Genomic DNA, 25,146 nt, shown 5'->3' on the forward strand with positions numbered 1-25,146 from the left:
GAAATAGGTCAGCACACTGATTGCAGCAGACACTCGACTGATACTATTTACAAATCCAGACTTGGGCAAGTTTTTATGGCATTTTAGCAGTGTTTATTCAGTAGTTTTTTGCGTTGTTTAAAGGGGTGTCCACTTCTATAGGAGAGCTTCCTAAGCACATCACATATTGTGAACAGTGTGATCATGTGTTATGGGTATATAAATGATACCTGTCATAGTAGTTCTGTCTGTGATGATTATGGGATGACTGCTGAAAAGTATATTTTATGTCATGAAATAAAAATGTGCTCCTTTTTTTAATTAAAAAAAAAAAACATTTAAAATAAATACTTTATTTAAACCATAGATCATTTTGGTCAATGTTTCTTTAGGCTAAGTTCACATGTTGCACTTTTTGTGCAGATTATTCCACAGCAAACCTGCAGCAAAATCAGCTTTTGCTACCTGCTTCTTAATTACAGATTTGCCCCAAATGTCACCTTTTCCATTACAAAGGTCTGGGTGAATAATATTAAGAATTACCGTTAGTATATTTGCTACAATTTTAGTCAATCATGTATATTTTAAACTATAGATGTGCAAAAACTGGTGCATTATGGATGTCATCTGGATGTAAAAAATGGATGTATGGCTTGTACACAGATGTAAGGATGATAATACTAATGAAAATTGTCATTTTTTTTCTGAATGAAAATTGGACAATTTATTATACACTCGTCTGAACCCAGCTTAACAGTAATTTTTAGGCTATGTGCACACGTTGCGGATTTTGCTGCGGATCCGCAGCGGATTTGACGCAGCGGATTCGCAGCAGTTTTCCATGCGTTGTACAGTACCATGTAAACCTATGGAAAACAAAAATCTGCAGTGCACATGCTGCAGAAAAAAACATTCAGAAACGCAGCGGTGTTTTTTCGCAGCTTGTTAATTCTTTGTGCGGATTCCGCAGCGTTTTACACCTGCTCCTCAAAAGGAATCCGCAGGTGTAAAACCGCAGGTGGAATCCGCACAAAAAAAAGCACAAAAACCACGGTAAATCCGCTGCAAATCCGCGAGTAATCCGCAGTGCGGTTTACCTGCGGATTTTGCAAAAACAGTGCGGAAAAATCTGCACACCAATCCGCAACGTGCGCCTGATATTGGGTCTATTGTGTGTGGTGCACCTTACTCGTTCAGGTGATTTATATGAAAATCTGGCGGTCAACTATTGCATGATCGTGCAATCTTGAACTTTGGAGTTCTGTTCTGTGGAGCACAACCCATAGGCCACAAACGATGATAGAATATTCTGTTCTGTGCCCCAGTGACCTGGGTCCCATACTGTTTACTGTACCATGAGGATGAGTATACAAGCTGATAGTCCTTGTTAGGTAAATCTGTCAGCTGGTGTTTGCTACCTGATGTGAGAGCTATTTAGTGTTCATGTTCTAAAACTTCCACAGTATTGCTATGCAATAGTACTAATGAGCCAGCAGTCTGGAGTGATGCTGTAATATTCATTATTTGAGGAGCGCACTATGCCAGTGTACATAGAAAACATTGGGCCCCATTGCACAAGTCCTATTTGGGCTCCCCACCAAAAAAAAATCTATATATATTTGTCGGAGTAGGTGGGGTGTCACAGTGTATATGTGCAGCCACAGAAGGGTACACCTCCTAACTTTTACACAATATTCTGCCTCTATTGAAGCCTCTTAGTGTAGTCACCCACTAGGATAACCCTTTCATGGCCCCCACAGAGTATGATGGCAACAAAAATGCCCCCCCCCCACTCACCGCATGAAATGCCTATTTCTGCATTCAGTATACATAAAAAGAAAATACTGAATAAACAAAGGCACCGCGCCAACTAAATAAATAATGCGTGAGTGTACAAAGTGAGCATCTACCTGAACACAGCGTGACGCACAATGAAAATATAAAAAGTAACAATAACAAAGTGGATGCCTGTTATTTCCAAAGTTTCCACATAGAATGCATGGCTGCTATTAAGAAAGAAAACACACTTACTGGCTAATGATGTAGCTGTTTGTGAAGGTAAGAGCACGTTTTCAGAAGAGCTGCAGTAGTAGGAACAGGATCGCCAGCGGCCACAGAAATGAAACTAAAAATCCAGTATCCAGAATGGCGATGCCCAGGACAGTGACGTGGGGCGGCACAAACACCCAAAAGTGAAGGGAGCGTCCTCCCTGGTGAGTGTGTGCCCGCCGCACACGTCAGGAACACCGCTTGCCGGCACACGTGGACCAGGAGAAGCTGGTGCACAGAGCGGTGAAAGAGGGGGCGTGGTGAAGGTGACGTCACCAAAAAGAAAAAACAAAGGACGGATGCCGCACAGGACCACAATTGCCTACGCGTTTCGAAGGTCTACGGACCTTCTTCGTCAGGGCCCTTAATAGCAGCCATGCATTCTATGTGGAAACTTTGGAAATAACAGGCATCCACTTTGTTATTGTTACTTTTTATATTTTCATTGTGCGTCACGCTGTGTTCAGGTAGATGCTCACTTTGTACACTCACGCATTATTTATTTAGTTGGCGCGGTGCCTTTGTTTATTCAGTATTTTCCTTTATTATTCGACAGAATTAGCACAGTTACTGTCTAGGTACCTGCAGCCTTCTCCTTCATTCCCCTGGGAGCGCCGGTGTGTGTTTATTTTCTTGTTGGTTTTCTTATACATAAAAAGAAGTCTAGCACTCAACTTCAGTAGACGTGAACAACGTTTTATTTGTAGCACTCGAAACGTTTCAGTCCTTTCTGGACAGGGACCCCTCGTCTAACATTCGCCATGAGATTGAAACTATCCTTCAGAAATATCTACACCTTGGGGTCTTAGATCAGAAAACTTGTAACTACCTAACAAATTCCGATCCTATTGTCCCGGTTTTCTATACTGTTGTGAATTTGGATTCTGGGCTCCCCCGGTGGCTACTGGTGGAATTGAACTTGTGACATCATCTTCCCTGTTCACCTGTTCTGATTAGATCTGGGTGTCGCTATATAACCTGGCTTCTCTGTTAGATGCTTGCCGGTCAACAATGTTATCAGAAGCCTCTCTGTGCTTGTTCCTGCTCCCAGACATCTACTAGATAAGTTGGACATTCGTCCATGTTTTGTTTTTGTATTTTGGTTCCAGTTCACAGCTGCAGTTTCGTTACTGTGTCTGGAAAGCTCTTGTTGATCAGGAATTGCCACTCTGGTATTATGAGTTAATGCCAGAGTCCTAAAGTAATTTCTGGATGTGTTTTGTTAGGGTTTTCTACTGACCATGAAAGTATGCTTTCTGTCTTCTGCTATCTAGAAAGCGGACCTCAAATTTGCTAAAACTATTTTCCTGCTGCGTTTGTTGTTTCATCTCATATCACCGCCAATATATGTGGGGGGCTTCTGTCTCCTTTTGGGCATTTCTCTAGAGGTGAGTCAGGTCTTATATTTCCCTCTGCTAGCATTATTTAGTTCTCCGGCCGGCGCTGGGCATATAGGGATAAAAAGTAGGACATGCTACCTGGCTACTTCTAGATGATGCGGTAGGTTTAGTTCATGGTCAGTACAGTTACATCTTCCAAGAGCTTGTTCCTATAGAGGCTTATGCTAGTTCTCTGGCCATGGAGATCATGACAGTTTGACCGGCCCACTAAAGGGTTAAAATCCTTGGCTGAGAAAGGAGAGAAATAAGAAGTCTGCTGAGAGTTTTTTTTTTTTTTTTTTTCTCTGTGCTCTTAATTGGATCACTTGCCAGTCTGTCTATGCTGCAGTCTTTCTTTTTTTTCTCTCTCCTTATAATCTTTGAATGGCTTTGTGTTCACCTGTTAATAATGGATCTTCAGAGTGTAACTGCAGGTTTGAATAATCTCACCACGAAAGTACAAAATTTGCAAGATTTTATTATTCATGCTCCGGTATCTGAGCCGAGAATTCCTTTGCCGGAATTCTTCTCAGGGAATAGATCTAGCTTTCAGAATTTTAGAAATAATTGTAAGCTATTTTTGTCCCTGAAATCTCGTTCTGCTGGAGACCCTGCACAGCAGGTTGGGATTGTGATTTCCTTGCTCCGCGGCGACCCTCAAGACTGGGCTTTTGCATTGGCACCAGGGGATCCTGCGTTGCGCAATGTGGATGCGTTTTTTTTGGCCTTGGGCTTGCTGTATGAGGAACCTCATTTGGAACTTCAGGCAGAAAAAACTTTGATGTCCCTATCGCAGGGGCAAGATGAAGCTGAAATTTACTGCCAAAGATTCCGTAAATGGTCTGTGCTTACTCAGTGGAATGAGTGTGCCTTGGCGGCTACTTTCAGAGAGGGTCTCTCTGATGCCATTAAGGATGTTATGGTGGGGTTCCCTGTGCCTGCGGGTCTGAATGAGTCCATGACAATGGCCATTCAGATCGATAGGCGTCTGCGGGAGCGCAAACCTGTGCACTATCTGGCTGTGTCCACTGAGAAGACGCCAGAAAGCATGCAGTGTGATAGAATTCTGTCCAGAAGCGAGCGGCAGAATTTTAGACGGAAAAATGGGTTGTGTTTCTATTGTGGGGATTCTACTCATGTTATATCAGCATGCTCTAAGCGTACTAAAAAGCTTGATAAATCCGTTTCCATTGGCACTTTACAGTCTAAATTTATTTTGTCTGTGACCCTGATTTGCTCTTTGTCATCTATTACTACTGACGCCTATATCGACTCTGGCGCCGCTTTGAGTCTTATGGATTGGTCCTTTGCCAATCGTTGTGGGTATGATTTAGAGCCTTTGGAAACTCTTATTCCTCTGAAGGGGATTGACTCCACCCCATTGGCTAATAATAAACCACAATACTGGACACAAGTGACTATGTGTATTAATCCGGATCACCAGGAGACTATTCGTTTTCTAGTGCTGTATAATCTACATGAGGATTTGGTGCTGGGATTGCCATGGCTGCAGTCTCACAACCCAGTCCTTGACTGGAGAGCTATGTCTGTGTTGAGCTGGGGATGTAAGGGGACTCATGGGGACGTACCTTTGGTGTCCATTTCATCATCTATTCCCTCTGAAATCCCTGAGTTCCTGTCTGATTATCGTGACGTCTTTGAAGAACCCAAGCTGGGTTCACTACCTCCGCACCGTGAGTGCGATTGTGCTATAGATTTAATTCCGGGTAGTAAATACCCAAAGGGTCGTTTATTTAATCTGTCTGTGCCTGAACATACTGCTATGCGAGAATATATAAAGGAGTCCTTGGAAAAGGGACATATTCGTCCATCGTCATCTCCCTTAGGAGCCGGTTTTTTCTTTGTGTCAAAAAAAGACGGCTCTTTGAGACCATGTATTGATTATCGGCTTTTGAATAAAATCACGGTTAAATATCAATACCCATTGCCGTTGCTGACTGATTTGTTTGCTCGCATAAAGGGGGCCAAGTGGTTCTCTAAGATTGATCTCCGTGGGGCGTATAATTTGGTGCGGATCAGGCAGGGGGATGAGTGGAAAACCGCATTTAATACGCCCGAGGGCCACTTTGAGTATTTGGTGATGCCTTTTGGTCTTTCTAATGCCCCTTCAGTCTTCCAGTCCTTTATGCATGATATTTTCCGCGATTTTTTGGATAAATTTATGATAGTGTATCTGGATGATATTCTGATTTTTTCGGATGACTGGGACTCTCATGTCCGGCAAGTTAAGAGGGTTTTTCAGGTTTTGCGGTCTAATTCTCTGTGTGTCAAGGGTTCTAAGTGCGTTTTTGGGGTTCAGAGAATTTCCTTTTTGGGATATATTTTTTCTCCCTCTTCCATTGAGATGGATCCTGTTAAGGTTCAAGCTATTTGTGATTGGACGCAGCCCTCTTCTCTTAAAAGTCTTCAGAAATTTTTGGGCTTTGCCAACTTTTATCGTCGATTTATTTCTGGTTTTTCGGATGTCGTTAAGCCATTGACCGATTTGACTAGACAGGGTGCTGATGTTGCTAATTGGTCCCCTGATGCTGTGGAGGCCTTTCAGGAGCTTAAGCGCCGTTTTTCTTCTGCCCCTGTGTTGCGTCAGCCTGATGTGACTCTTCCTTTTCAGGTTGAGGTCGACGCTTCTGAGATCGGAGCTGGGGCAGTGTTGTCGCAGAAAAGTTCTGACTGCGCCGTGATGAGGCCTTGTGCCTTCTTTTCCCGTAAATTTTCGCCCGCTGAGCGGAATTATGATGTTGGGAATCGGGAGCTTTTGGCCATGAAGTGGGCGTTTGAGGAGTGGCGCCATTGGCTCGAGGGGGCCAGACATCAGGTGGTGGTATTGACTGACCACAAAAATTTGATTTATCTTGAGACCGCCAGGCGCCTGAATCCTAGACAGGCGCGCTGGTCATTATTTTTTTCTCGGTTTAATTTTGTGGTATCGTACCTACCAGGTTCTAAGAATGTTAAGGCGGATGCCCTTTCTAGGAGTTTTGAGCCTGATTCACCTGGCAACTCTGACCCCACAGGTATTCTTAAGGAGGGAGTTATCTTGTCAGCCGTTTCTCCAGACCTGCGGCGGGCCTTGCAGGAGTTTCAGGCGGATAGACCGGATCGTTGTCCGCCTGATAGGCTGTTTGTTCCTGATGATTGGACCAGTAAAGTCATCTCTGAGGTGCATTCTTCTGCGTTGGCAGGTCATCCTGGAATTTTTGGTACCAGGGATTTGGTGGCAAGATCCTTCTGGTGGCCTTCCCTGTCACGAGATGTGCGAGGCTTTGTGCAGTCTTGTGACGTTTGTGCTCGGGCCAAGCCTTGTTGTTCTCGGGCTAGTGGATTATTGTTGCCCTTGCCTATTCCTAAGAGGCCTTGGACACACATCTCGATGGATTTTATTTCAGATCTGCCTGTTTCTCAGAAGATGTCTGTCATCTGGGTGGTGTGTGACCGTTTTTCTAAGATGGTTCATTTGGTTCCCCTGCCCAAATTGCCTTCTTCTTCCGAGTTGGTGCCCCTGTTTTTTCAAAATGTTGTTCGTTTGCATGGTATTCCTGAGAATATCGTTTCTGACAGAGGAACCCAATTTGTGTCTAGATTTTGGCGGGCATTTTGTGCTAGGATGGGCATAGATTTGTCTTTTTCGTCTGCTTTTCACCCTCAGACTAATGGCCAGACCGAGCGGACTAATCAGACCCTGGAGACATATCTGAGGTGTTTTGTGTCTGCTGACCAGGATGATTGGGTTGCTTTTTTGCCATTGGCGGAGTTCGCCCTCAATAATCGGGCCAGCTCTGCCACCTTGGTTTCCCCGTTTTTCTGTAATTCGGGGTTCCATCCTCGATTTTCCTCCGGTCAGATGGAATCCTCGGATTGTCCTGGAGTGGATGCGGTGGTGGAGAGATTGCATCATATCTGGGGGCAGGTGATGGACAATTTAAAGTTGTCCCAGGAGAAGACTCAGCTTTTTGCCAACCGTCACCGTCGTGTTGGTCCTCGGCTTTGTGTTGGAGATTTGGTGTGGTTGTCTTCTCGTTTTGTCCCTATGAGGGTCTCATCTCCTAAGTTTAAGCCTCGGTTCATCGGTCCGTATAAAATATTGGAGATTCTTAACCCTGTTTCCTTCCGTTTGGACCTCCCTGCATCCTTTTCTATTCATAACGTTTTTCATCGGTCGTTATTGCGCAGGTATGAGGCACCGGTTGTGCCTTCCGTTGAGCCTCCTGCTCCGGTGTTGGTTGAGGGTGAGTTGGAGTACGTTGTGGAAAAAATCCTAGACTCCCGTGTTTCCAGACGGAGACTCCAGTATCTGGTCAAGTGGAAGGGATACGGCCAGGAGGATAATTCTTGGGTCACTGCATCTGATGTTCATGCCTCTGATCTGGTTCGTGCCTTTCATAGGGCCCATCCTGATCGCCCTGGTGGTTCTGGTGAGGGTTCGGTGCCCCCTCCTTGAGGGGGGGGTACTGTTGTGAATTTGGATTCTGGGCTCCCCCGGTGGCTACTGGTGGAATTGAACTTGTGACATCATCTTCCCTGTTCACCTGTTCTGATTAGATCTGGGTGTCGCTATATAACCTGGCTTCTCTGTTAGATGCTTGCCGGTCAACAATGTTATCAGAAGCCTCTCTGTGCTTGTTCCTGCTCCCAGACATCTACTAGATAAGTTGGACATTCGTCCATGTTTTGTTTTTGTATTTTGGTTCCAGTTCACAGCTGCAGTTTCGTTACTGTGTCTGGAAAGCTCTTGTTGATCAGGAATTGCCACTCTGGTATTATGAGTTAATGCCAGAGTCCTAAAGTAATTTCTGGATGTGTTTTGTTAGGGTTTTCTACTGACCATGAAAGTATGCTTTCTGTCTTCTGCTATCTAGAAAGCGGACCTCAAATTTGCTAAAACTATTTTCCTGCTGCGTTTGTTGTTTCATCTCATATCACCGCCAATATATGTGGGGGGCTTCTGTCTCCTTTTGGGCATTTCTCTAGAGGTGAGTCAGGTCTTATATTTCCCTCTGCTAGCATTATTTAGTTCTCCGGCCGGCGCTGGGCATATAGGGATAAAAAGTAGGACATGCTACCTGGCTACTTCTAGATGATGCGGTAGGTTTAGTTCATGGTCAGTACAGTTACATCTTCCAAGAGCTTGTTCCTATAGAGGCTTATGCTAGTTCTCTGGCCATGGAGATCATGACACTATACGCTACCTAAAGTCCACAAAAATTTAGAGAATCCGCCTGGGAGGCCGATTGTAGCCTCCACCGACTCCCTTTTATCCCCCATTGCAAAATATTTGGAGAAAATCCTCACTCCACTCATACAAAAATCCAGATCTTTCCTTTTGGACACAGGATCCTTCCTTAACCTCATTCGGGATACCCATTCCATACCTACAGATGCCCTTCTAGTAACTATGGACGTAAAAGACTTATACACTTCGATTCCCCATACGGAAGGCCTCCACTCTATACGCCGCCTTCTGGAGGATTCCGAACTTCTAACAGATCAGGTGTCACTATGCATCGATCTCTTGAGTATCATTTTGACACGGAATTTTTTCCTTTTCCAAGAGACATTTTACTTACAGATAAGGGGGACCGCGATGGGCTCGCACGCAGCACCTCCTTATGCTAATGCCTACATGATGGACTTTGAGGAGAGTAGCATTTACAAAAACCCGCTATTTCAGGACAACGTCATACTATGGAAGCGCTATATAGATGACGTGTTCTGTCTATGGCGTGGTTCCACCGATACTCTTCAAATCTTTTTTGACACGCTGAACACGTCATGGCCCGGCATCAGTTTTACCATGTGCCACAGCCCAGAAAGGATGAACTTTCTGGATACTCTGGTTATCAAGGATCCTAATGGTCTCTTGAGTACGGATCTATACACTAAAGACACAGACCGTAACAGCCTCTTACATTTCACTAGCTTCCACCCTCCCGCCACCAAGAAGTCAATACCTAGGGCACAATTTCAAAGAGTTAGTCGCATCGTGTCAGACACTACGGTAAAAGAATCCCGTCTTCAAGATATGACTAAGAAATTTGAGGCTAGAGGCTATCCCCTTCCCCTTTTGGATAACTCCAGGATAGCGTCTGATAGATCCGTTAGAGATTCGAATAAGCGTATTCCATTTGTCCACACATTCCACCCTTCCGTCTACATAATTCACAAGGCAATACGTAAACACTGGCCACTCCTGTCCACTGCATATCCTGAGGTTCCTGAGTTTAAACAACCATTCATGCCATGTTTCAAACGTGCCCCTAGTCTGAGAGACACTTTTGTCAAAGCCGACATAGGTCCCAACACCACAATACGTCAATGTTTTCTCAACAATCCAAGGGAAGGGACCTTCCCATGTTTGCATTGCGCGCAGTGTAACAATGTCCTTAAGGGGGATAAAATTACACATCCTCACTCTGGTAAAGAATTCAAGATTCATGGATACTTTACATGCAACTCAGCATTCGTTGTCTATGTCATCAAATGCCCTTGCGGACTCCTATACGTAGGTGAGACATCTCAACCAATCCGGGACAGGGTGTCCAAACATAAGTCTACGGTACGTTGCAAAAACCTTTTATTGCCTATACCCCACCATTTCATTACCAAGGGTCATAATATATCTCAACTCAAATTCAGGGTCCTTGAGCAGGTACCACCCCCACGCCGTGGTGGTAACAGAATCCTTACCCTAAAAAAACGTGAGGCGTTTTGGATCCACACCCTTGATACATTGTCCCCAAAGGGTTTAAACAGAGATTATGAACTGTCTGCCTTTATTTAAATGTGTATTGCCTTCCATGCTATGTAACTTTTGTTTTTTAGCACCTGTTTTAGTTCTATTCTCTAACATACTCTCTTGTTCTCCCTAGAGTCGTCTCTACTAGATTGAATGAAGGGGCACGCTAATCCTTCCACCTGATACCCTGCCACTCCACTACGGATCTATCATCTCCTGTGGATATCTTGTCACATCCTCCTTTAGGGCACGGTCATCTGTTATGGATTGATATAGTCATCACCACCATTTCACTGTATATTCTTTTACAGGTGTTCTGTCTCTATATCAGCGCGACACTCTGATTTTATATCCCTATACAGGTCACCCCAGCTCTTCACATATACGCCACCACAACATATGTGGTTTTTTTCTTTTTCTTTTTCTTTTTCTTTGCTCATTATACCCGGTTCCATCCATCTGCATAATACACTCGGTACTACTGAGCGATCGGCTCACAATGCGCAGCTGATGTGCGCACACTCCCCCTTTCCCCCCCCCCTTTGTTTCCTCCCCCAGTGTGGATACACACACAGTGGAACGCACATCATAGCCTACATTTACACCGCCATCTTCTTCCTGTCTGCGCTACTACCCGCAATGTCACTTCCGGTTACAGCGGTCCCGCCCCCTATACACGTGGCTCCATCCCTGGACGCCATATATTCTCCATGGGGCTTCCTCCTCCACAGACAAGCGGTGGATGCCGTGTCTGGAGGCTATGCCTTTTCCTCCCTCACCGGCACCATACTGGTAAGATTGCCGCCCCTATACGGGACGGTTTAACAGCCACCATGCCTGGTTTTTACTATAAGTCACTATACATGACTTTACTGTCTCTCCAGCTCCTAGGCACCACCTGGCGGACTAGTTTCCACTACGAGCATACCTCACCAAAGGTATCATCTTATACACCTCCTTTAGGGCACCCCCGTATCTCCACCTGGGTACTATATACATCTATATCATTTGTCTGCCCCACAGATTCTACCCTTCTTGTGCCATATTGAGTTCCTCATTTTGTTCCCTCTTTCTCTCACCGGCACTAAACTGGTAAGATTTTCGCCCCTATAACGGGCTCGCTTGCAGCCACCATGCCTCCTTTTTTACAACGGTCATTGTAGGTTACTTTACTGTTTCCCCAGCTCTCAGGAGCTATATTCCACCTGGCGGATCAATATCCACCACGAACATACCTCCATTTAAGGTACTATCCTATACTCATCCCTAGTAACACCCCTGTATCGTTACCATTTATATTTATATAATACACATCATCCTTATTTGTCTGCTTTACAGTCTGTACCTCATCGGTGCCTTATTAAGTTCCTCCTCTATGTGAGTATCACACACATACCACTATTCTCACATTACTATAGGACCGTACTTACCACTTTTTTCTTTGTTTGCCTACTTTTTCTTTCCATAACAGATCTTGGTTTATAGCCCCCATCTCCCCACTCTTTCTAGGCCTGGTCCCACGGGCCCACATTGGCACGGTATGTTCTAACTGCTCTTACTTATCACGGTTCAGCGCTCTACAGCTCCTTGTTCTCTTATACTGGATATAGCTATTTGACGGCTTCCACTGCATGTATATCTATTTCCCCATGTTGCGATGTATCATGACCTTAAACTTCTGGTAGACTTTGTATGTTTACCTGTTATGTTAGTTATATTAATGTTATTGTATATACTTTATTTACTATTTTTTTCTGTACTGGCTGTACTATTTATTTTTTCCTTATGATATTGTAGTGACTGATGAAAGTCCAGAAAGGACTGAAACGTTTCGAGTGCTACAAATAAAACGTTGTTCACGTCTACTGAAGTTGAGTGCTAGACTTCTTTTTATGTATACTGACGGTTTGGGAACCTAGTCTATGCACCACAATATAGCTGTGCACACGGTGTTTTTTCTTATTTCTGCATTCAGGACCTGAAATTACGTCACGGCTTGCTGTGATTGGTCGCGTCGCGGTCACATGGGCGGCACGCAACCAATCACAAGCCGTAATTTTAAAAATGCGCGCGTTTCCTGCCTCCCGTGACGTCACGGCTTGTGATTGGTCGCGTCGCCCATGTGACCGCGACGCGACCAATCACAAAGCCGGAACGTAATTTTAAAATACTGAATGCCTAGAAGGACCTGAAAATTACGTCACGGCTTGCTGTGATTGGTCGCGTCGCGGCCACATGGGCGGCTCGCGACCAATCACAAGCCGTGACGTCACGGAAGGAAGGAAAAGCGCGCATTTTAAGCAAAGAACGCTGCCGGTTCCCTCGGTGAGGTCCAGGCTGCGTCGGAGAGGTGAGTATAGCAATATTTTTTATTTTAATTCTTTATTTTACACATTAATGTTGTTTCGATACCGATACCCGATACCACAAAAGTATCAGATCTCGGTATCGGAATTCCGATACCCGCAAGTATCGGCCGATACCCGATACTTGCGGTATCGGAATGCTCAACACTACTGATGAGTGTCATGCAAGTGTCATGTGATTTTCATGCAAGTACATTCTGATTTTTCATACCTAGCATCCAATTTACATCCAATTTACATGGGATTGCTATCCGATTGCAATGCGATTTTAACATGAGCTTTTACATAGAGTAATTCTCTATGTAATTTACACATCGATTTCCAAGGAAATATTCTTCAAGATTATATATACAGGGTGGGCCATTTATATGGATACACCTAAATAAAATGGGAATGGTTGGTGATATCAACTTCCTGTTTGCGGCACATTAGTATACGGGAGGGAGGAAAACTTTTCAAGATGGGTGGTGAACATCGCGGCCATTTTGAAGTTGGAAATTTTGAATCCAACTTTACTTTTTTCAATGGGAAGAGGGTCATGTGACACATCAAACTTATTGAGAATTTCACAAGAAAAACAATGATGTTCTTGGTTTTAAAGTAACTTTATTCTTTCATGAGATATTTAAGTTTCTCATTGTTTACAGCCATTGACATGTCGCAGAGGTTAACACGTGACGAGTGGATAGAAATTGTGTTGATATCTGGTGAACGCAGTACCCGGGTCATTGCAGCAGATTTCAATGCAAGACACCCTACAAGACCACCCATCTCCCATGCTACAGTTAACAAACTGCTTGCCAAATTTCGTGAAACAGGTTCTGTGCTTGATTTGTCAAAATGTGGACGAAAGAAAACTGTCACTAATGAATAAACATCAGTGGCTGTCATAGCTTCATTCAGCAAGAGCCCAGAGCGTAGCACTCACCACATGTCACTGGAGAGTGGCATTAGTCGAACATCCCTTCGTCGGATATTAGCTACTCACAAATGGCACCTTTACAAAATCCAGCTGCTGCAGCATCTCAACGAGGATGACCCAGATCGGCGCACTGAATTTGCAGAATGGGCAAAGCAAAAATTGGAGCAGGACCCTCAGTTTACACAATTGGCAATTGGCAATTGTCTATGCTGTGAAGATACGAGATGTGCAGCATCTGAAACAACGGATACTGGAAGCCTGTGCTAGCATTTCTTCTGCAGTGTTGCTATCAGTGTTTCAAGAGTGGGAGAAAAAGGTTGCATTGACAATCCAACATAATTTGCAGCACTTTGAACACATTTTATAAGTGGTCATAAACTTGTAAATAACTCATGACAGAATAAAGATACATTAAAACAAAAAGTTGGATCCAAAATAGCCCACTTCAAAAAGGCCGCCATGGTCACCACCCATCTTGAAAAGTTTTCCCTCTCCATATACTAATGTGCCACAAACAGGAAGTTGATATCACCAACCATTCCCATTTTATTTAGGTGTATCCATACAAATGGTCCACCCAGTATATTACAAAATACTGTATATATATATATATATATATATATATATATATATATATATATATATATATATACAGTGGGGAAAAAAGTATTTATTCAGCTGCCAATTGTGCAAGTTCTCATACTTAAAAAAATGAGAGAGGCCTGTAATTGACGTCATAGGTAAACAACAGCTATGAGAGTCTAAATTGGAAAGCAAATCCAGAAAATCACCGTGTCTGATTTGGCAAAATTTATTTTGCAAATTATGGTGGAAAATAAGTATTTGGTCACTTAAAATCATGCAAGATTTCTGTCTCTCACAGACCTGTAGCTTCTTCTTTAAGAAGCTCCTCTGTCCTCCACTCATTACCTGTATTAATGGCACCTATTTGAACTTGCTTTCAGTATAAAAGACACCTGTGCACAACCTCAAACAGTCACACGCCAAACTCCAATGTGGTGAAGACCAAAGAACTGTTGAAGGACACCAGAAACAAAATTCTAGCCCTGAACCAGGCTAGGAAGACTGAATCTGCAATACGCAAGGAGCTTGGTGTGATGAAATCAACTGTGGGAGCAATAATAAGAAAATGGAAGACATATAAGACCACTGATAATCTCCCTCGGTCTGGGGTTCCACGCAAGATCTCAACCCGTGGGGTCAAAATGAGGTGAGCAAAAATCTCAGAACCACATGGGGGACATAGTGAATGACCTGCATAGAGCTGGGACCACTGTAACAAAGGCTACCATCAGTAACACACTACGCCACCAGGGACCCAGATGATGCAGTGTCAGACGAGTCCCCCAGCTTAAGCCAGTACATGTCCGGGCCCATCAAAAGTTTGCTAGAGAGCATTTGGATTATCCAGAAGAGTATTGGGAGAATGTCATATGGTCTGATGAAACCAAGGTAGAATTGTTTGGTAGAAACAAAACTCATTGTGTTTGGAGGAGACAGAATACTGAGTTGCATCCAATGAACACCATACCTACTGTTAAGCATGGGGGTAGCAACATCATGCTTTGCGGCTGTTTCTCTGCAAAGGGACCAGGATGACTGATCCATGTTGAAAAAATGAATGGGGCCATGTATCGTGAGATTTTGAGTGCAAACCTCCTTCCATCAGCAAGGGCATTGAAGATGAAAAGCGGTTGTGTCTTTCAGCATGATAATGATCCCAAGCACACCACCAGGGCATCGAAGGAGTGGCTTCATAAGAAGCATATGAAGATCCTGGAGTGGCCTAGCCAGTCTCCAGATCTCAACCCCATAGAAAATCTTTGGATGGAGTTGAAAGTCCATGTTGCCCAGTGACAGGCCCAAAACATCACTGCTCTAGAGGAGATCTGCATGGAGGAATGGGCCAACATACCACCACAGTGTGTGCCAACCTTGTGAAGACTTACATAAAGCTTTTGACCTCTGTCATTGCCAACAAAGGATATATAACAAAATATTGAGATGAACTTTTGTTAATGACCAAATTCTTATTTTCCATCATAATTTGCAACATACCGTATTTTTCCAACTATAAGACGCACTTTTTCCCCAAAAAAATCGTGAGGAAAATGGGGGGGTGCGTCTTATAGTTGGAATGCAGGCTTACCAGCAGTGCGGCGGCAGCAGAGGTGCGGGGATGATGTGGCGCGGTGAGCGGTATGGCGTGAGCAGAGTCCCTTCCACATTTGAGGTGATGCCGCGGCCCGGTATTGAAGGAGAGCAGCAGAGCTGGGTGAGTCACGGCTTTCCCGGTGGCGGCAGCCATCTTCCTGAGGCCGCGTGTGCGCAGATTGAGTTTTCTGCTTCCCGGGGCTTCAGGAAAATGGCCACGGGAGGCCGCGCGTGTGCAGATTGAAATCGCGGTGGCCATTTTCCTGAAGCCGAGTTCGCAGATTGAGATCTCGGCTTCAGGAAAATGGCCGCCGCGATCTCCATCTGCGCACATGTGGCCTCCCGCAGCCATTTTCCTGAAGCCCTGGGAAGCAGAGTACTGAATCTGCGCATGCGCGGCCTCAGGAAGATGGCTGCCGCCACCGGGAAAACCGTGACTCACCCAGCTCTGCTGCTCTCATTCAATACCGCCGCGGCGTCACCTTAAATAGGGAAGGGACCCTGGCCACCGCCACCTGAGGAAGTGACTGCACATCTGCCACCGCCACAGCACTGCCGCAACCTCCCCATGGACACCAGGCCATGGCATCGCCCACCTAAGCAGGAAGGGACCCTGCTCAGGTGCACGCCGTACCGCCCACCGCTTCAGCATCACCGCACCTCTGCTGACACCATGCCTCCTGTGACCCTGCTCTGCCACTGCCTGCCCTCAGGTAAGAGATCTTATATTTGGACAATAAGACGGACCCCCATCTGATAAAAAATCTTTTTTTCTGCAATCTTCACCCCAAATTTGGGGTGCGTCTTATGGTACGGTGCATCTTATAGTCCGAAAAATACGGTAAATCTTGCAAAATCAGACAAGGTGATTTTCTGGATTTGTTTTCTCATTTTGACTCTCATAGTTGTGGTCTACCTACGATGTCAATTACTGGCCTCTCTCAATTGGTGATTGACTAAATACTTTTTTCACTACTGTACATATTGCAAGATGACTGCTGGACACATAATGGATGGGAAATATGTATCACAAAGGCACATGTCTATACATATTACTAAGTGAAGTTATTCAGGCATGTTAGACCCAGCTCTAATTGTGAGCATCTGAAGTGTTAGGGCATGTCAGCTGCTCACCATATCTCCACATCTGGGTGTGGATCACAAAATAAAATGGAGTCTGTTTCTTTGACACATGGCATGTGTGCCTGGAAGTAAGAAGACCTTCTGTGTGATGCCCCTAGACTGAGCCAGTATACTGGATGGCAGGTACTAAATTGGGCTGAAATTCAGCCCTGGCATTTGAAATCACACAGGCCCATATTGTCCCCGTCCCCTAGCACTAGATGGGATATATTACTAACTAGATTGTGGCCCGATTCTAATGCATCGGGTATTCTAGAATATGCATGTCCCCGTAGTATATGGACAATGATGATTCCAGAATTCGCGGCAGACTGTGCCCGTCGCTGATTGGTCGAGGCAACCTTTATGACATCATCGTTGCCATGGCAACCATTATGACATCTACGTCGATACTGTGCCCGTCACTGATTGGTCGAGGCGAATTCGTGGCAGACTGTGCCCGTCGCTGATTGGTCGAGGCAACCTTTATGACATCATCGTCGCCATGCTGTGCCTGGCGGCCTCGACCAATCAGAGATGCGGGATTTCCAGGACAGACAGAAAGACAGACAGACAGACGGAAAAAACCTTAGACAATTATATATATAGATATTACGCTGGATGGCGGAAAAGAAAATTTACTACAAGACCAATATTTCAAATGATACCCGTGGCCTGGTGGGGTAAGTGACAGAGTCAGCAACTTTGTGCTCCATCACAACTCTTAACAGTATGAGTATCTTGAGAACACCGATTCTGTTAACAACGTTGCAGACAAGGCAGCCCACAACCAGACAGGCCCTTGTTGCATTTGCCAGAATTGCCAGATGGCCAGTCCGGCCCTGCTGGATGCTATATAGCCTGTGTGCCCTGGACTGTCTGAATCTGATCTGAATATTACACCTATATATTCTGATAAGCATAGTGTCCTTCTGACCCCCTCCACCTTCCCCCTTCCTGACCTCCTACAAAGAAAGATAGGGCTGGTTGGGCCCAATCTGCTCCCTGACAGGAAACAACAGCTACATTCTGAAGACTGAAGTTTTTCAGAGCAGTTTGGAAGAGTAAATAACACCTGTGGGAATCTTGAGAGGTCTGAACTGGAGCCTGTTGGGACACCATCAAGACACTTCACTATTACAGGCTCATCTTGAAATTCACCTATGACAGACTCATCCCAGCACTGTGCTGCTTCTGCTAATTAGGAATGATAATACTGCAGGAGTGTGTGCTCAGCGAGGATTGGATAATTAAAAGTCCCGCCCTCCTGTGGCTCGCAATGGCTGGACTCTCTCAGCTGCCTGTCACAAAGACACTCCTCCTTATCGCTCCCTCCACATACCGCTCATGTTTGAATTTTTGAATTTTGCACTGTTTATTTGCAGTAAAAACTTTATAAAGAAAACTCGGGCCTCTGCCAGTATTTTTTCCAGCAAACAATGTTCATTTAATCTATAAATCTTCGAATAAAAATAAGTTCCACAATTGGAACAAAAATGAGATAATCTTATAACTGTACCCATGCTGTGTACTGTGTAATGGCTGTGTCTCACCATGCCTGAACATACCACACCTCCTGGACAGGGGAGGAAGGAAAAGAGAGTACACAGGCATTACAGCATGGAATCTAAGCTGATTTTTTCTATGTGGTAAAGCTTTTTCTGCTTGTTATTAAACATGTTTTACCTCACAGAATGCAGCAGCTGCGATCCTATGCCCTGGTCAGTACCTGTGATATGTTCATACTGTGTTCCTGCATGGTCAGGCACAACCATTACACAGTACACAGCAGGGGCACATTTATAAGATTATTTTAGCACAGAAACACATCCTATTATGCAACTTTTTTTTATGAAGATCTATTATTTAAAATGTACTTTGTACATGGGAAAATCCCTTTAAGTATTACAATATACACACGCAGCCAAAATTGTTGGTACCCCTCGTTTAATGACAGAAAAGCCCAGAATGGTCACATAAATAACTTGAATCTGACAAAAGTAATAATAAATTAAAAATCTATGAAAATGAACAAATGAATGTCAGACATTGCTTTTCAACCATGCTCCCAAAGAATAAAAAAAATATAACTCATGAAATAGGCCTGGACAGAAATGATGGTACCCTTAACTTAATATTTTGCTGCACAACCTTTTGAGGCAATCACTGCAATCAAACGACTCCTGTAACTGTCAATGAGACTTCTGCACCTCACGACTAGTGTTGAGCGATACCGTCCGATACTTGAAAGTATCGGTATCGGAAAGTATCGGCCGATACCGGCAAAGTATCGTATCTAATCCGATACCGATACCCGATACCAATACAAGTCAATGGGACTCATGTATCGGACGGTATTCCTGATGGTTCCCAGGGTCTGAAGGAGAGGAAACTCTCCTTCAGGCCCTGGGAACCATATTAATGTGTAAAATAAAGAATTAAAATAAAAAATATTGCTATACTCACCTCTCCGACGCAGCCTGGACCTCACCGAGGGAACTGGCAGCGTTGTTCGCTTAAAATTCGCGTGTTTACTTCCTTACGCGAAGTCCCGGCTTGTAAATTGGTTGCGTGCCGCCCATGTGGCCGCGACGCGACCAATCACAGCAAGCCGTGACGTAATTTTAGGTCCTTCAGGATTTTAAAATTACGTTCTGGCTTGTGATTGGTCGCGTCGCGGTCACATGGGCGACGCGACCAATCACAAGCCGTGACGTCACGGGAGGCTGGATGCGCGCTTGTCCTGCCTCCCGTGACGTCACGGCTTGTGATTGGTCGCATCGCATCGCGACCAATCACAAGCCAAAACGTAATTTTAAAATCCTGAAGGACCTAAAATTACGTCACGGCTTGCTGTGATTGGTCGCGTCGCAGCCACATGGGCGACGCGACCAATCACAAGCCGGGACATCACGGGAGGCAGGACAAGCACGCATTTTAAAATGCGCGCGTGTCCAGCCTCCCGTGACGTCACGGCTTGTGATTGGTCGCGTCGCCCATGTGACCGCGATGCGACCAATCACAAGCCAGAACGTAATTTTAAAATCCTGAAGGACCTAAAATTACGTCACGGCTTGCTGTGATTGGTCGCGTCGCGGCCACATGGGCGGCACGCGACCAATCACAAGCTGGGACTTCAAGTAAGGAAGTAAACGCGCGAATTTTAAGCAAACAACGCTGCCGGTTCCCTCGCTGAGGTCCAGGCTGCGTCGGAGAGGTGAGTATAGCAATATTTTTTATTTTAATTCTTAATTTTACACATTAATGTTGTTTCGATACCGATACCCGATACCACAAAAGTATTGGATCTCGGTATCGGAATTCCGATACCCGCAAGTATCGGCCGATACCCGATACTTGCGGTATCGGAATGCTCAACACTACTCACGACAGGTATTTTGGCCCACTCCTCAAGAGCAAACTGCTCCAGTTGTCTTGTGTTTGAAGGTTGCCTTTTTCAGACGGCATGTTTCAGCTCTTTCCAAAGATGCTCAATAGGATTTAGGTCAGGGCTCATAGAAGGCCACTTCAGATTAGTCCAATGTTTTCCTCTTAGCCATTCTTGGGTGTTTTTAGCTGTGTGTTTTGGGTCATTATCCTGTTGCAGCAACTGAGACCAAGCTTTCTGACACTGGGCAGCACATTTCTCTCTAGAATCCCTTGATAGTCTTGAGATTTCATTGTACCCTGCACAGATTCTAGACACCCTGTGCCAGATGCAGCAAAGCAGCAGCAGAACATAGCAGAGCCTCCTCCATGTTTCACAGTAGGGACAGTGTTCTTTTTGTGATTTGCTTTATTTTTCCATCTGTGAATATAGAGCTGAAGTGCCTTGCCAAAAAGTTCCATTTTTGTCTCATCTGTCCATAGGACATTCTCCTAGAAGCTTTGTGGCTTGTCAACATGTAGTCTGGCAAATTCCAGTCTGGATTTTTTATGATTTTTTTTCAACAATGGTGTCCTCCTTGGTCGTCTCCCATGAAGTCCACTTTGGCTCATACAACGACGGATGGTGCAATCTTACACTGATGTTCCTTGAGCTTGAAGTTCACCTTTCATCTGTTTAGAAGTTTTTCTGGGCTCTTTGGTTACCATTTGTATTATCCATCTCTTTAATTTGTCATCAGTTTTCCTCCTGTGGCCACGTCCAGGGAGGTTGGCTACAGTCCCATGGATTTTAAATTTCTGAATAATATGTGTAACTGTAGTCACAGGAACATCAAGCTGCTTTGAGATGGTCTTATAACTTTTACCTTTAACATGTTTGTCTATAATTTTCTTCCTCTGGTCCATATTGAGTGTGATACACACCATATCACCAAAAAGCACAGTGAGTATCTGTAGCCCTATATACAGGCCCACCACACGCTGACAATCAAGGGTATTGGATTTTGAGGCTGATCAGGAGCACGGACAACGTCTCTCCTAGATGCTGAGGAGTCCTGTGACCTCCGGTCAGGGCAACTGCCGCTCCTTCCACTTGAGCGGCTACTCCTCTTAGTGTGCAGGTGACCAGGCATAGCACCTGGTAAGACTTCCTGCTGCTGCTGTAAGGGTTGCTGCTGTTCCATACCATCCTCCATAGTGGAGAGCTCTATAGATCTGAGTGATTCCCCTGTGGTTATCTGTAATAATTATAGGGGATAACTCAGGAGACTCTTTCGTGGAACAAGACAACTACAGGACACAGTTTTATAAGTGGTAAAGTCTATATTATCACACGGTGATTCAAACAGGTGCAGAGAGAAGCTCAAGTCCACAACACTTGGTGTAAATATTAAACGCAGCTTAGCAGTCTATAAGGAACTTCATAGGAAAATGCAAACACGCAGAAAGTCTATGAAGCACAGTTATTCTTGAGGATACTTGACACGAATAAGTCCTTGTCTTAGTCCAAACACAGATAGATATGCTTATAAGGCAGTTCAAATAATATCTTAGCACAACCAGGGAGGCCTGGGTAATAGTCTCAGGTTTTTGCAGAGCAGCAACAGCTTACATGTCCAGCAAATGCAGATGGAAGTAAACACAAGCAGCAGATGAAGGAGGATTACTGGAAACTGGTGTATGCAGCAGGAACTCAGAGCAGAGTAGCAGGATCACCACACAGGTTCACAGGAGCAGGTATATAGCCAGGGAGTCACCAGAGGTCAGGAGCTGGATGCAAGCCAGACTACTCTAGCACAGACTGAAGGCTGGGGTGGAGTTTTATAGCAGGAAGACACAGTGCACATGAGACCAAAGACGCCATCTTGGAAAAGGGCAGTAATGCACAAAAGGTAATAAAAAATGTTCAGAGTCCTGACATTATCCCTCCATTTAAGGAGGGATCTACTACGCTCACTGCCTCCTCCGGTACTCATTGTACTCATTGTGTGCTACTCCCCCCCACACCCCACCTGGACCCGCCAAAAGCCCCTGTATCCCAGCCGGCATCCATGCCATGGGCGCCGCCATCTTGGATCCGGCGCTCAGCACTGGTGTCATGCGGGAATGCCCATTCCCAGCATGACTTGAGCGCGACGCCAGCCGCACACCTGGAAGTCAGGCAACAGAGCCGAAGGCAGCCAACAGAGGGGGGAGAGCAGCGTGGCAGCCGCAAAAGAGCCCCAGGACCTCAGACTGTGCTAGACCGACACCCGCACATGTGCTTAAGCCCCACAGGACCAGGGAACGGTGCTTCCACAACCTGAAGGCCGACATGCAGGCGCCCTGCCTGCTCTTTCAGCGCCGGGACAGGAGTGGGTGAGTGGAACATCCTCAAAAAGAAACCACAGTAATTTCAGCACTAGGGCTCTTGTCAGGACAGGAAACCCAAATGAAGCGAGGGAACGGTACCGCCCTTTTATTTTCAGTAGGTTTCCTGTCCTGGCTCTCTCATGTTCCCTCTCTCAGGTGTTCTGTCATGGTGGAAGGGAAAAAAAAAAATATATATATATATATGCTGTATATATATATATATATATATATATATATATATATATACACTCACCGGCCACTTTATTAGGTACACCATGCTAGTAACGGGTTGGACCCCCTTTTGCCTTCAGAACTGCCTCAATTCTTCGTGGCATAGATTCAACAAGGTGCTGGAAGCATTCCTCAGAGATTTTGGTCCATATTGACATGATGGCATCACACAGTTGCCGCAGATTTGTCGGCTGCACATCCCAAAGATGCTCCATACAAGGCAGGATGGATCCATGCTTTCATGTTGTTTACGCCAAATTCTGACCCTACCATCCGAATGTCGCAGCAGAAATCGAGACTCATCAGACCAAGCAACGTTTTTCCAATCTTCTACTGTCCAATTTCGATGAGCTTGTACAAATTGTAGCCTCCATTTCCTGTTCTTAGCTGAAAGGAGTGGTACCCGGTGTGGTCTTCTGCTGCTGTAGCCCATCTGCCTCAAAGTTCGACGCACTGTGCGTTCAGAGATGCTCTTAGGCCTACCTTGGTTGTAATGGGTGGCGATTTGAGTCACTGTTGCCTTTCTATCAGCTCGAACCAGTCTGCCCATTCTCCTCTGACCTCTGGCATCAACAAGGCATTTCCGCCCACAGAACTGCCGCTCACTGGATTTTTTTTCTTTTTCGGACCATTCTCTGTAAACCCTAGAGATGGTTGTGCGTGAAAATCCCAGTAGATCAGCAGTTTCTGAAATACTCAGACCAGCCCTTCTGGCACCAACAACCATGCCACGTTCAAAGGCACTCAAATCACCTTTCTTCCCCATACTGATGCTCGGTTTGAACTGCAGGAGATTGTCTTGACCATGTCTACATGCCTAAATGCACTGAGTTGCCGCCATGTGATTGGCTGATTAGAAATTAAGTGTTAACAAGAAGTTGGACAGGTGTACCTAATAAAGTGGCCGGTGAGTGTATATATATATACAGTATATTGTCATGGTTCTCATTGGCAAGAGAACATAGTAAAGCATACAAAAAGGACTAGCTCTTGGAAGATGGGAACTCGAGCTGACTGTGAGCTAAACCTACCGCACAACTAACAGTGGCCGGGTAGCGTGCCTACGTTTTTATCCCTAGACGCCCAGCGCCAGCCGGAGAACTGACTGACCCTAGCAGAGGAAAATACAGACCTGGCTTACCTCTAGAGAAATTTTCCCCAAAAGGCAGACAGTAGCCCCCACATATATTGTCGGTGATTTCAGAGGAAATTGACATACGAAGTATGAAGATAGGTTTAGCAAATTGAGGTCCGCTTACTAGATAGTAGGAAGACAGAAAAGGGAACTTCACAGTCAGCTGAAAACCCTTTCAAAACACCATCCTGAAATTACTTTAAGACTCTAATATCAACTCATGACACCAGAGTGGCAATTTCAGCTCACAAGAGCTTCCAGCCTCAGAAATAATCAATCGCAGAGAACTGGAACAAAAATGCAAAACAAACTTAGGACTACAAGTCCAACTTAGCTGATAGTAGTCTAGGAGCAGGAACATGCAACAGAAAGGCTTCTGGTAACATTGTTGGCCGGCATAGAAATGACTGAGGAGCAAGGTTAAATAGAAAACTCCCACATCCTGATGGAAACAGGTGAACAGAGGAGATGAAGCACACAAGTGCAGTACCACCAGAAACCACCGGGGGAGCCCAGAAACCAAATTCACAACAGTACCCCCCCCTCAAGGAGGGGGCACCGAACCCTCACCAGAACCACCAGGGCGATCAGGATGAGCCCTATGAAAGGCACGGACCAAATCGGAGGCATGAACATCAGAGGCTGTCACCCAAGAGTTATCCTCCTGACCGTAGCCCTTCCACTTGACCAGATACTGAAGTCTCCGTCTGGAAACACGGGAGTCCAAGATCTTCTCGACAACGTACTCCAACTCACCCTCAACCAACACCGGAGCAGGAGGCTCAACGGAAGGCACAACCGGTACCTCATACCTGCGCAACAATGACCGATGGAAGACATTATGAATAGAAAAAGATGCAGGGAGGTCCAAACGAAAGGACACAGGGTTAAGAATCTCCAATATCTTGTACGGGCCGATGAACCGAGGCTTAAACTTAGGAGAAGAAACCTTCATAGGGACAAAACGAGAAGACAACCACACCAAGTCCCCAACACAAAGACGAGGACCAACACGACGACGGCGGTTGGCAAAATGCTGAGTCTTCTCCTGGGACAACTTCAAATTGTCCACCACATGCCCCCAAATCTGATGCAACCTCTCCACCACAGCATCCACTCCAGGACAATCCGAAGACTCCACCTGACCGGAAGAGAAACGAGGATGAAACCCCGCATAACAGAAGAAAGGAGAAACCAAGGTGGCAGAACTAGCCCGATTATTGAGGGCAAACTCCGCCAAGGGCAAAAAGGCAACCCAATCATCCTGATCCGCAGACACAAAACACCTCAAATAA

At 45.2% G+C, this 25,146-nt stretch overlaps 1 protein-coding gene across 2 annotated transcripts in view; it reads right to left on the reverse strand.

Annotated features, from left to right (window-relative positions):
• Window positions 1-25,146, reverse strand: part of LOC143765105 (lysosomal alpha-glucosidase-like) — a 300,223-nt gene that overhangs the window by 200,358 nt on the left and 74,719 nt on the right. The window lies entirely within an intron of this gene.

The sequence above is a fragment of the Ranitomeya variabilis genome, chromosome 4 (genome assembly GCF_051348905.1).
Source record: "Ranitomeya variabilis isolate aRanVar5 chromosome 4, aRanVar5.hap1, whole genome shotgun sequence".
Lineage (NCBI taxonomy): Eukaryota > Metazoa > Chordata > Amphibia > Anura > Dendrobatidae > Ranitomeya > Ranitomeya variabilis.